The 13829-nt window shown below is 46.2% G+C and overlaps 1 protein-coding gene across 2 annotated transcripts in view; it reads left to right on the top strand.

The window, feature by feature from the left end:
- The window catches only part of EVL (Enah/Vasp-like), a 141601-nt gene that overhangs the window by 17558 nt on the left and 110214 nt on the right, over positions 1 to 13829 (top strand). Inside the window, exon 1 of one of the 2 annotated variants that reach the window (XM_079129516.1) lies at positions 4667 to 5167. The exons of the other annotated variant lie outside the window; for it this stretch is intronic. The gene's annotated coding sequence lies outside the window, so the exon portion shown is untranslated. Of the gene's footprint in view, positions 1 to 4666; positions 5168 to 13829 lie in introns of those variants that run through there. 2 annotated transcript variants of the gene reach the window in all.

The raw sequence follows: 13829 nt of genomic DNA, 5'->3' as shown, positions 1-13829 counted from the left end.
ATCCTAGTTCTTGTACAAGAGTTTGATTTTAAATGACTGTGTAGTACTTCCTTGACTAGACGTATCTCCATTTCTCAACTCATCTTCATTGCTGGGCACTTAGGTTACTCTCTGTCTATATAATGGTGGTTTTCTTAGTGTGGAGTTTTGAGGTTTCCCTTCATATTCTGGATAGAAATCCTCTCTCAATATATAATTTCTAATATTCTTTCTTAGAGGATCACTTGCCCTTCTATTTTCTTGGTGGTTTCTTGAAGAGTGTACTTTTTAAAGTCTTGATCAAGTCCCACTTAGATTGTGCTTTGTATACCTGAGATGAGGAAGTTTTTCTCTTATGTTTTCTTCTGAAAGGTTTCTAGTGTTAATTCTTTCACTTAGTCTGTGATCCATTTTGAGTGAATTCTTGTGTACAATGTGAGGTCAAGGTCTAAATGCTTTTTTTTTTTTTTTTTTTGCAATGTATTTTCAATTATTTCAGCACCATTTTTTGAAAGGACTGTCCTTTCTCCCTTTGAATTATTTCAGTTATTTCACCTCCATTGACAATCATTTGACCATCTACTTGTTCATTTTTAACTTGCTACAATATAAACTTGGTCTCTCATTTTATTCTATTCTGTTTTGCCTCTGTTCCTAATGACTTTACTCATACCAAGCCTTTTAAAGCAAATCTGCTCCCTATGGTGGATCAAGTCTTGAATGTTGGTGAATGGTGGTGTAGTCTAAGGGAGCTGCAGGGGACTAGGAAAATGCCAGGCACTGGGTACACCTGCAGTCCCAGCTACTCCACAGGCTGAGGCAGGGGACTGCACGTTGGAGGCCAGCCCAGGCAGCTTAGGGGTACCCTATCTCAAAATAAGAAAGGGCTGGGGTGGAGCTCAATGGCAGAGTACTTGTTTAGCATGCTCAAGACCCTGGGTTCCATCGCCAGTCCTGGAAAAAAAAAAATCAGGAAAATACAGGTAAGAAGATACCCTGTTTCTCCCTGCTTCTCTTTACCAGTGGGGGTTACTTATGTGCTTAGGAAAATAAGTGATAACTATATGTGTGTTGAATCAATAGAACTTTCACAGAAACAAATGTTTTAACTGCCAGAGGAACATCTCTGTCATGTACTAGGATATTAGCAAAGCTCAGCAAACACTTGAGGCTATTATTGTTCCAGTATTTTCTTTCTCTTTTTTTAAAATTTTAATTTTTATTGTAAAAACTGTAACTTCTAATTGGCTGCCTTAACCATTTTTTAGTGTCGAGTTCAAAAGTGTTAAGTATATGCATATTTTTGGGCAACAGATCTCTACAACTCTTTCATCTTGCAAAATGATGAAAACCACTAAATATTAATGACCTCTCACCCCCAGCAGCCCTAGCAGCTACCTTTCTACTTTGTTTCTTTTTTGATCACTTTAGACACGTTGTATGAGTGGAGTCTTATATTATTTGTCCTTTTTGTAACCGATTTATTTTATTTAGCGTAATGTCCTTGAGGTCCAACCATGTATTAGCATGTGGCCACTTCTTTAAGGCTGCGTAACATTATACTAAATGTATATCCCACATGTATCTCCCCATTCATCCATCAGGGGACATTTGGGGTGCTTCCACCCATAGGTATTGTAAATAATGCTGCAGTGAATGTGGGTTTGCAAATATCTCTTCCAGATCCGGCTTTGCCTTCTTTGAATATGTGCGCAGACGTGGGACTGCTCGATGGGATGGTGACTCTATTTAAAGATTCTCGAGCAGCCTCCACACGGCTTCCTCACCACTGCTACTGTACAGCCCACCAGGCCACAGTCGTTCCCAGTGTCCCTGCCTGTGTGTCAACACTTGTCCTTCTCTGCTCTTTTCCTCCTGTGGATGTGAGATGGGATCTCATTGTGGTTTTGATTGGTGTTTTTCTTATGATTAGTGATGCCAAACACTCCTCGTATCTTGTAGGCCAGTTGTTTATGTTCTTTGGAGAATTGTTTGTTCAAGTTCTTTGCCCATTTATTCATTTTTTTTTATGGTTGCTTCTGTTTTGTTGTTGTTGAATTGGGGGAGTTCCTGATATATCCTGGATATTAAACACTTACCAGACAGATTATTTGCAAATATTTCCTCCCATTTTGTAAGTTATCTTTTTCAATTTGTTGATTATTTCTTTTGTTTGCAGAAATTTTAAAATTTGATGTAATCTCTTTGGTCTGTTTTTTGCTTTTGATGTCATATCTAAGATGTTGCTAAGTCCAGTGTCCTGAAGGTTTCCCCCTATGTTTTCTTCTAGGTGTTTTATATTTTTAGATCTTGTGTTTGATCTTTAATCTATTGTGAGTTCATTTTTTATTATGGTGTAAGGTAAGGGTTCAACTTCATTGTTTTACATGTGATTATCAGTTTTCCTAACACCATTTGTTGAAAGGTCAGTCATTAAATATTTTGGTGCCCTCTTGAAGATCATTAGACTTATTTTCTGGTTGTTCTGTGTATAACTAAATGTGGGATATTGAAGTCTTCTGTTATAATTGCTCTTTCTCTGATCAGTTCTGTCAATGTTTGCTTCATGTATTTGGGAACTCTAATGTTAGGTCACTTACGTTTATATTTGTTGTATATTCCTGATGAATTTATCCCCGTTTCATTATATAATGCCCTTCTTTGTCCCTTAGGACAGAGTTTTGTCTGATGTAATATGGCCACCCCTGTTCTTCTTTAGGTTCCTGTCACTTCACTTTCAGCCTAATTGTGTCCTTAGATCTAAAATGAGTCTCTTGTAGACAGCAGGTAGCTGGATGCTAATTTTTTTTTAATCCATTCAGCCATATCTTTTAATTTCGGAATTTGATTCACTCACATTTGAAGTATTTACTGCCTGGGTAGGACTTACTTTGGTAATTTATATATCTTTGGTTCTGTTGATTCTATTTCTGAACATTTAATTTGTTTCTTCGATTGGATTATGTTTCCCTGTTCCTTTGTATATATTATTATTTTTTATCGAGATTTGGCTTTTGAAAAATGACCACTTTCCCCAGTCTGTGTAATCTGGGTTTGTGCAGGGAGAGACCTTTAGTAGTCATCCTGGCTAGAGACTTAGGAGACCTCTCAAGCCTCTCCTGGGGATAGGTCTTCTCTGGGCTTCTGTGCATACTCTTGGTTACAGCTTCCTGCTTATACTCAGGGTCTCCCACCCCCTACCCCCATGCCTGACTGAAGAACTGCTGCCTCTGATGCTGTGGCAGAAGTTCCTATTGGAGTTCCCCCTAGTGTCTCTCTGTGGTACTGCACACTCTGGTACTAGGGCAGTGGCAGTATCTTTGTTCTCAGAGGCCCCCTACCTGGCGCCAGTGCCTGTCAGAGTTTAGATTCTGGTGAGGCTGTTTTTAGGTGCAGTCCCTTGGGCAGCATCCTCCTCCCTCCTCAAAAGCAAAGGCTTTAAATGAATGTTCTACTCTTCCTCCCCAAGGAAAAACAGATTTGGCAGTAATGTCCCCATAGCCCCAGGCTGTGCTAGGCCAGAGACCTTGCCAGCAAAATGTCATGAATTATTTTGCCAGACTGTGAGGAAGTTCTCCTTGGTGTTCCAGGGCACATAGACCTTTTTCACTGGTTTCTAAAATTCTCTAATAATAATTGGTCCATCTGTTGTTAACTGGTTTCTGTGGGAAGGGAAAGTCTGGGGCTTTCTATTTACTGACCATAAACTCTGCAGTGCTCTCCCTGGTGAAGTAAGCTTTCTCTGGGGGATAATTTAATCTCTTTCTGTAGTTTGTGAAAAAGTGATTAAACTCTGAGCTCAAAAGTGCAGCTTCAGGGCTCAGTGGTAGAGCACTTGCCTAGCACATGTGAGGCACTGGGTCTGATCCTCAGCACCACATAAAAATAAATAAAATAAAGGTATTGTGTCCATCTACAACTAAAAAAATATTTTTAAAAAGTGCAGCTTCATAAGAAGACCTGAATTTTATTTCTCAAATAATAACTCATTCAGTGAGTATTTTTGACATGCCAGGCACTGTTCTAACCACTGAACATACATTATCACAATTAATTACTGAAATAACCCCCAGAAGTAGATGGTATTACTTTTTTTCCTTTTTATGGCGGAGGATCCTGAGGCACAGAGGGATGAAGTCACCCATTTGGCTGGACGTATGAACCCCACCGAGCCCGAGCTTGAGAGTCTGTTGTGGACTGCTCAAAATGTCACAGCTCAGGCAGGAGTTGTAGATTCTGTTTAATATGCAAACTAAACCTCCTGGACATTTCATACCTTTCTTATTACATTTTCTTGGGGGTTAGTGGGATTGAACTCAGGGGCACTCGACCACTGAGCCATGTCCCCAGCCCTATTTTGTGTTTTATTTAGAGACAGGGTCTCACTGAGTTGCTGAGCACCTTGCTGTTGCTGAGGCTGGCTTTGAACTTGGGATCCTCCTGCCTCAGCGTCCTGGGCTGCTGGCATTATAGGTGTGTACCACCGCACCAGCTCACATTCATTTTTTTAAAATCTCTTCCAAACGAAACTGCGGAAGTGTGACTCCTTCAGTGTGTCTGCTGTGACTGATGTGGACACCTGGCCTTTCCCTGAGATTTTCTGGCTCTGAGGAGGCTAGGAGGCTGGGAGGATAATGGAGACATTTTGTCATGGCAGTTCAGTCCTTGCTTCAGTTGTTCTTGCCCAAGGGCAGCATGATCGCCTTCCGTGCGCGTCAGTCCCTCGGCAGCTCGTCCTCATCTTCTGTGTAGCCAGGGTCAGGAGAGCACGTGCTGTGTGCTCAGTGTCCATTGACCCGGATGAATTACCTTGACTCTGGGAGCAAAGAGAATTAGGACAGGAGAGTGAGGGAGGAGGTGGTGAGCTCGTGGTCAGTGGAAATAGGGTTGAAGGCAGCGTTTGGGGGCAGGGGCCAAGTTCCGGAGCTGGGCGTAGCCCTGGCTCCATTTGCCCTCACTGCCACAGCCGGAGAGTCATTTCCCTCCTCTGGGCCTTGTCACCATCCATGGTGAAAGGAGGGGATGCCACTGAATGCCTAAGCGCTGTCTGGTCTGGTCGTTTGCCGTTCTGTGGCTCTCTCCAGCGCAGGACTGATTTGCACAGGGAGCTGGACAGAACTCAGTCGTGAGGCAGCAAGCAGAAACATCCCTTTTCTTGGCTGTGTGCATTTGGGAGCAGTAACCTGAGGTGAGTAAGTCAGAATTCTCATCTCTGGTGTCAGCTCTGAGCCTACCCTGCTCTTGACCAAGTAGGGCGGAAGGTGTGACTTTGATTTTCCTCCCTTACTTGACCCTCCCTGAAAAGGACTGCAGACAGGTGCGACTTTCCGTTTTCAAGCATGGGTGGAAACACAAGGCTTGACTGAGATCAAGTCACTCAGCCTCTCGGAGGTGGCCCTCTCTGCCTTGCCTATTTTTAGAGATGATTCTTTGGTCATGGGATGCTATAAATGTTAGTTACTATGAAGGTGTTCCATGGGCGTGACAGTTATGTAAGGATTTTAGCTGGTGGCTGAAAGTTAACCCTTTCTCTTAAAGAGTGGAAAGAAGGGAGGATCCCCTCTTTATCCTTGGGAGAACAAAACTGAACACGTGGCTGTGCAGCACCATGCCAATTGGCTTGTTCTGTGCTGGGAAGTCAGAGCCGTGGGCTGACCTAAACCAGGGTTTCTTGGGAAGCAGATGATGCCAATCAAATGAAGACAGGTTTCGTTTCCAAATATACGAGGATCAGGCTATTCTGGGAAAGCTCGTAAATTTAAGCAAATTATTACTAATTAATAAAATCCCATCTTCATTAGTTTTTAAAGGCTACTTGAGTATAGTTTATTAGAGAGACTGTAAAATAAGCTGATTAAAAACCCCACAATAATCATAGTGAATCTTCCCTGTTGTATATACTACCTTACAATATTCAGAAAGGTTTTGCATAGTTATCAGAGTATTCAAGGGGTTAACATTCTCATTTTATAGATGGGAAAACTGGGACTCAGAAAGACAACTTGTCCAGTGTCACACTTTGTCATTGACAAACCTTGGACTGGTGTGTGTGTGAGGGGAGAACTAGCTTTTATTGAACCTCCGCTAATGAACTACTTTTATGTTAACCTTCTCATTTAATTACATAATAGTTTTATGAATTGTCATTATCCATCTTATATCAGGAAACTAAAGATCAGGGGGTTCAAAGTAAATGGTCAAGATTAGCAGTGAGACATGACGGAGCTGATGCTCAAGTCCAGCTGTTACTGGCTCCAGAGCTCAGTGCCGCTATGCTGTGTTGGTTCTCAATGTATTTGCGCCTTCACTTATTAAAACATGGCATGATGCTCCTGGCAGCGTCCCAGGTTAGGGTCTCCCCCTCCTCCACTCCCTTCTCCTGCTTCTCCTGGATCTCTGATTTGAGACTGCCCATCACCTGACTTCAGTGCTCTTGGGACAGAGGAGTGTGTTCTGATCTGCTTGCTGGGAGAAGATGCACACACGTATTCGTGTATTTTTCTATTAGAAAGCCACTGCTTATGTAAAAGAATGCTTGTTTGTAGTACAATTCAGCAACACATAAAAATACAAAAAATAAAGAACAAATCACCTGACATCTCTTGGAGATAAGCCACTGTTGACATTTTGATAACCAACGTGCTTCTAGACCTCTTTCTCTAGTGAACATGAACATTCACATAAAAGCATACTTCTAATGGGCAGCTGTTTTTATTAGCTGTGCCATGCCACCTCTGAGGTGAGCTACTTTATATGCACTTGTGTTACTTGAGTCTCACCAGAAAGCAATGTGGGATGCACAATGTCACCCTGTTTCGCTCAGAAGAAACTGACCTTCAGAACAGTGAAGTGAATGTGCCCGGCGTTGGCCACAGTGCCACCTCTGTGAGGTCTGTGCTTACAACTGTTAGCTTTGCCGTGTGTGGTTTATTGTGGTGCATAAGTGAGATGCTGTATATGCTTTTCTAGAACTTGCTTTTCATTTGATCTGTGGAGGTGTTCATTGTGCCAGTCATAGTTTATTTATTGTCCTCTGTGGTGTTTTACTCCACAGTGGTGAGGTCTGTATGGTTCATGAAGGCCTACATTTATAATGGCTGCTTGGGATTCTGTGGTATGTACTGTATTTGATCAGTCCTTTGTTGATGGATAGCTTTTTTCTACTTGAAATCATATCTATAAACACTTTTGCACCCTTTGGTTTTAACTTACTCTGTCGTGATTAAAAGTACAGACCCTGGGACTGAAGTCACTACGATCCCTCTGCCACTTTTCAGCCGTGCACTCTTGGACAAGTTTCTTCACTTCTCTGCACCTCGGTTCTTAGTTGTAAAACCGAAGGAAGAACACAGGACCTAACTATGTGTCACTCCCCAGGATTAAATTGATTGATAATGTGATGTATGTAGTGCAACACCGGGGGCGTAACACATGCTCAGCAAACGCTGGTCTTTATTTACAGGGAAGGTAGTGTGGTGGGAGTTCCCCACTGGGGGTGTGTGGCGTACTCCTGCGTGGGGCACCTGTGGGCAGGGGCTCACCTTGAGGGGCCTGCAGCATGAGGGTTTGTGTTTTCCAGAATCCACATCTGCCCTCAGGGCCTTTCCAGGCCCTGTTGGTCTCCTTTTTTGGACTGCTCTTTTCTTCCTGTATGACAGCCGTCAGAAGCTGCTACAAGGGCTTCTTACTTACTCATTATTTGGTTATTTTTCACCAGAAGAGTTGATCTAACAAACCTAGTCCACCATTACCAGACATGGGAAGTCACCTTGTTTTTTGTTTTTTGGGATTTTTTTGGCACCAGGGATTGAACCCAGGGGCATTTAACCTCTTAGCCACATCCCAGCACTCCCCCTCCCTTTAAAAATATATTTAGAGACAGGATCTTGCTAAGTTGCTCAGGTTAGCCTTGAACTTGGGATCCTCCTGCCCCAGCCTCCCTAGCTGCTGGGATCACACATGTGTGCCACTGAACCTGGCCTAGTCTCTAATCTTTAACCATACCATGGCTCTCATGCAAAGTGGTGGTGTCTGTGTGACGTGCTTGGGTACAGGAGTTGTTGTGGCAGTGGGAATGACTTGCCTCGAGGCCAGGCCTGGCTTCCTGGGGAGCCAGGGTTGAGGCTGGCAGCTGACTCCCCGTGGGGAGCACCCACCGCTTGATGGATGAGTTTATGAAAGACACTGGCCGAGGCAAGACCAGCACTGGCGGCCTGGTGCCTGTCCAGGTGCCCGGAGGCTCAGCTCCTCTATCCTCCTTTCCTTTCTTTGGTTCAGTATTTGCTCCAGGGTGCAGAGGAGAGTGGTGGCTTGAGAACGAGGTGTGGAGCTGACCAGCCACCTCTGCTGGTGCTGCTGCCCTCCTGCCAGGCAGGAGCGGTTTCAGCCTCAGCACTGCTGCCGTCTGGGCAGGGCACTCTGCTGCGGAGGGCGGCCCTGTCTGTAGTAGGATTCGTGGCAACATCCCTGGCCCCCACACCTCCCATTGTGACAGCCAGAACTGTCTCCAGATTTCGCCAAGTGTCTCCCGGGGGCAGAATAGTCGTGGCTGCTAGTCACTGGTATGGGGCAGCCCGTGGTTCCTAGACCTCAACTCACTTGACTGCCCTAGAAGCCTGTGGATAGGCTGCTGGAGCCACCTTGCCAGGGCCTGTGACCCACCAAGTCTGCAGGGCTCTGAGAATCAGCCGGTCCCCAGTGATGCTGCTGCTATTGCTGCTGCTGCTGGTACAGGACCCACTTTGCAGGGCCACTGGTGTCTAGAAAGCCCTTGAGGTAGACGTTGATACTTAGCTGTTCCCAATGCTGCACGCTGTAACTCCAGAGAGGGACTGTGTTCCTCTCTCTGGTCTCAGTGAGATGGGACTGACGTTTTTCTAGGCCACGTTCCCGTCTCCGGAATGGATGAAGCCCTTCGAAGTGTATGCCCTGGTGTCCTTACTGGGTTCGCCCAGCATCAAGGCCCCTGCGGTTGGAGCTCAGATCCCTCCTTCTTCTCTCCTTTGTTCATTTTGGCTTTAGGGTACAGGGAGGGGTTGAGCGGCCTGAGAAGGAGGTGCAGGAAGAAACCAGGAGCCTCTCGTGGAAAAGCCACCACAGCTCCGCACGCAGCCAGCCGCTGAGACCCCCGTGGGGTGGCCGCAGTCCACGCGAAGGGCTGCATCAGTTTGTCCTCGTCCCTGGTCATTTAGACACATGGCAGAAGGTGGGTGCTGGCTTTCTGTAAGAAGGAACACAGACTGGCCGGTGAGACTCAGAGGTGGAGCGCAAGGTGGGAGGCCAAGAAGCAGTGCTGCTCTGGACCAAGAAAACACTAGCTGTGCATGCTGGGAGAAAATAAGGAAGAGAGCAGGCCTGGCTGTCAGGAGTGAACGTGGAAGGTGAGGAGGGAGAACCAGCTCTGGGGAACCAGAACCCGCTCACCTAGTGCAGAACTTCTCAGACTACACACGCAGGCATGTAGTCAGAGGATTTCTACACTGTTGTCCTGACACGTCAGAATATGTTCTTAGTGAAGGTCTTTCTTTGGGGGCTGTGGATGGGGAAGGGGTGTGGTCAGGGTGGGCCATGGGCTCCAGGCCCTGCTCTCCTCCAGGACAGCCTCGGTGCTTCCAGACTGTGTGGTCCAGTCGGGTGTACATACCTGGACCTCTTCTTAGTCTCCTACCTCCAAGGCAAAAATAGCTTGCCTGGAACGTCTGAGGCTGAGGAGGGAGGATCACTGGATCCAGCCTGCGCAACACAGCACACACAGCCTCCACCCTGCCTTGCCGGTTGATACTTGGGATACCACAGCATTCTTTCATTGGGTCTCTACTTCAGTGGCCCCCGCTGGGATAGTCCCCAGAAATCCCCTTCCTTCCTGGGTGTCTTGAGAGACAATCCACAGGTGAGCCTTTGGGGTCCACTCTTCTTTTCAATGCCAGTTACTTACTGGCTTGCTCGCTCATTCCAGTCCCTCCCCTCAGCAGCTTCTGCGGAAACCGTGAGACCTTCTTTGATTTATCAGATTTCCTCTTTCATTTCATATGGTTCTGCCACATAGTGAGGGTGGGTTTACTTGCGCTTCTGAAGGGGGTTGGTTTGTTACTTCCACGTACTGTCACGTTGGAAAGAAGGGGTGGCAGGAGAGGGATGTGAAGACCAGAAGATTGCAGTTGACGTGGGGCTGCCTCAGATTGGCCGGGCCTCCAGGGGCGGAGGAAGCCTGTGAGCCAGACTCAGCGGTGTCCAACTTTAGGAGATCCAGGGTGACAGCCCTGGTCCATTCAGAGAGCCACCCAGGACTGCGAGTTCTGGAAATACCAGCTCCTGATTTCCAGGTGACCTGCCCAAGAAGACTAAGCAGTTCTTTAGAAGGGTTCATTTGGAGGGTTTTTATAAGTGAAGAGGGTGCGAGCGGCACAGGCAGAACAGCCGGTAGGGGGAGCTCCTTAGCTCCCAGCAAGCGGGCTGCAGTTAGCTCTTTTTTTTTTTTTGTTAACTTTATCTTACTTGTTCATTTTTAATGTCGGGCTGATGATCAAACCCAGTTCCTCACACGTACTAGGCAACCACTCTACCACTGAGCCCCAGCCCCAGCCTGTAGTTAGCTCTTTTGTAGATATTTTAGAAAAGATATCCAAAAGTCAGAAAAAGGCAATATCATGAGGAGCATATCGGGCAAGCCCACAGGAGACACAATAACTTATGGTTTGGATGTGAGGCATCTCCCCCAAAGACCCACGTGTGAGAAAATGCAAGAGAGTTCAGAGAGAAACAGTTGGTTTAGGTTGTGAGAGCCTAAACCAATCAGTGAATTAATCACCTGATGGGATTAATTGAGTGGTAACTGAAGGCAGGTGCCCTGTGGCTGGAGGAGGTGGGCAGTGGGGGCATGGCTTTGGGGTGTGTGTTTGTCTGGAGAGTGGAGACTTCTCTCTGCTTTCTGATCATCATATGAGCTGCTTCCCTCTGCCACACTCCTCTGCCATGATGTCTTGCCTCACCTCAAGCCCCGAGGAATGGAGCCAGTCTCCTCTGGACAGAAACCTCTGAAACCATGAGCGCCTAAATAAACTTTTCTTCCTCTACTTTTGTTCTGGTCGGGTCTTTTAGTCACAGCAGTGCAAAAGGCTGACTAAAACAGTAAGTATTTGATCGAGTCCAGACTTGATAAAGTTGAGTGTTAATTTATAGAGAATTGATAAGTTACAAGTAAATTTTTATTAGTTACAGGTAATAAATTACAAGTGATTTCTGTATGGAAGAGGTGCTAATATTCTCCAATGCTCAGTTATTTCTGTTTAGTAGAAAAGAGAGCCCCCAAAGGTTAAGGTTTCATTGTTCTGCAGCACATTTAACCAGTATTATATCAAACTTTGTGAGATGATCACAGCTTTCTTTTCTCTGGTGACTATATATGTATTTCCTGTGTTACCCTTGAACCAGCTTTGCTGGCTTGCTGGTTCCTTCATTAGTGAGTTAAGTCAGTCTTTGACACACGCATGTTATATTTGACAGAATGAGTACATGTTTAGCCTCTGAGCATCTTAGATGACTTAGACTATTGGCCAGGATTCGGGGTGTGGCCAGATGACTTTAAGGTCCTTTTATCCCCGCCTTCTGTAGTTACAGGATAGTGAGTTGCATTTACGGACCAACGAATGGCACGTGGCCTGGATGAAGATGTGAAGCTCTGCCTTCTCTAGATCCATGTTGCATAAAGTGGGAAGGGACGGTGCTTTTGTTGTTGTTGTAATGCTGTCATGGACTTTTGTGGCACTACAGTTTGTAAGAGTGGGGACCCCGTTCTTTTGAATTCTGTGTGAGGGTGCAGGAGTACACTGAGCTGATAGGTGAAGCTCCTTGCCAGAGGCATTCGACTTGGGAGGCGCGGAGCGGGACCAGAGTCCACCTCTGCACACTCGGTCCATTCAGCCACTGCATGCTGGGGTCAGGAGTCAGGAGGACTTTGAATTGAAGCAGGAAAAACATAAAAAGCAAAAACAAAACAAAACAAAATCCTAACACCAACAGCACAAATAGAAACCCCGTGTCATAGCTGTGAACACCTGCCACATTCATTTTGCATTGCTGACTGTTATTTTAATGATTTGAGTATATGGCATATGTTAGTTAGATTATCATCCTGTTAGAAAATATCTGAGAGAATCAACCTAAAAGGAGGAGATACTTATTTTGGCTCGTGGTTTCAGAGGTTTCAGTCCTTGGTCGCTTGGCCCTGTAGCCTCTGGGCCTGTAGTGAGACAGAACATCATGGTACAGAGCCCATAGCAGAGGAGGCTGCTCACCTCATGTGCCCAGGTAGCAAAAGAGAGAGAAAGGGACTGGGGTCCCAATATTTTGTTTAAGGGCACACCCAGTAACCTAATTGTTTTCTACTAAGTCCCACTGCTTCCAGTCCTGTCACCTCCCAACAGCACCACAGGTGACAACCAAGCCTTCAACATGTGGCCTTTAGGGAATTTAAGACCCAAACCATAATATTCCGCCCCTGGCCCCCAGCAGCTTATGTCTATTTTGTAATGCAAAATGCATTTAACCATATCCAAGAGTCCCCAGAGTCGTAGCAGTCCCAGCCTTGCTCAAAAGTGTAAGTCCAAAGTCTCCTCCAAGCCTCAAGGCCAGCGCTAAGCTGTGAGCCCCTGAAATATCAAAAGAACAGGTTGTGTACTTCAAGATGCTATGGCACAGGGCAGACATTCTTATTTCAGAATGGAAGGATGGAGCGTAGAAAGGAAGGATTGGATCAAAGCAAGACTGAAGTTCAGCCGGGCAGTCATTAAATCTTGTAGCTCCACGTCCACCGTCTAGAGGGTATGCAAGTCGGGGGTGAGCTCCCAAGGACTTGGGCAGCCCTACCCCTGTGTAGGGCTCATGCTGCAGCCCGTGTGGCCTCTCTTCTGGGGTGTCTCTTCTCACTGCCCCTTCCCTCAGCAGGCATTCCACATTCCTGCAGCCTCTAATTTCCTGGGGTCTCCACTGCTGCTTTGGCTTTACCCTCACAGCTCCATGCATCATCCTGTCAGGGGCTGTTCGCGGGGACTCTGACCCTGCCACACCCTTCCTGTCATTCCAGGCTTGCCTCTGAAATCTCCACGGCAGCTTTCGTGACCCTGTAACTCTTGGATTCTGCGCACCTACACCACCAGATTGCGCGGACGAAGCCAGGGTCTGCTGCTGCTGGCCAGAGTTATTCCTGGGCCCGATGGAACCACAGTTGCAGTGGCCTCCAAGAACCTAGGTGACTGAACACAGGTGATTGAATCCTGGGGAGACACTGCCCTCAACAGCACAGTGCAGTAGGGTGCCCCAGACTCTTCTCAAACAGAAGTCTTGAGCCTGCAGTGGGTGGGGTCTTGGTGATTCCTCCTATCCCTCAAGGCATCTTTCCTGTTGTCCCCAGGCAGAGTACTTGGTTTCTTTTTAAAAGTGCTAATATACTTAGCAGCTTTACCCTCCTTGGCTGCAACTTTAAATGAGCTCCTCTTCTAGCCAAACTGCAAGTTGTTCAAATCTTTCCACTCTGCTTTTTGTTTCCAATTCTCCCTGTAAATCTGTAAAAGCAGCCAGCAATACCCATGCTGCTACCTGAATTTAGTGCTGCTTTGTAATTGTCTCCTCCAGATGAGTTACTTTGTCACCTTTAAACTCAACCTCCCATAAAACCTCAGGGCATGAACAAAATGTGGAGAAGTTCTTTGCCAGAATGTAACAGGGATGGCCTCTAGACGGATTCCCAGGAGCCTTCACCTCCATCTGAATCTTTACCACCTGTGTTCCTATCAGCTTCTGCTCTTCCGAGCCACCACGGGAATCACCCGTTGAGCTCTGCTTGTAGTGGGTTT

Source organism: Sciurus vulgaris (genome assembly GCF_902686455.1).
Source record: "Sciurus vulgaris genome assembly, chromosome: 2".
Lineage (NCBI taxonomy): Eukaryota > Metazoa > Chordata > Mammalia > Rodentia > Sciuridae > Sciurus > Sciurus vulgaris.
This window is presented reverse-complemented; position numbering and strand designations above follow the sequence as displayed.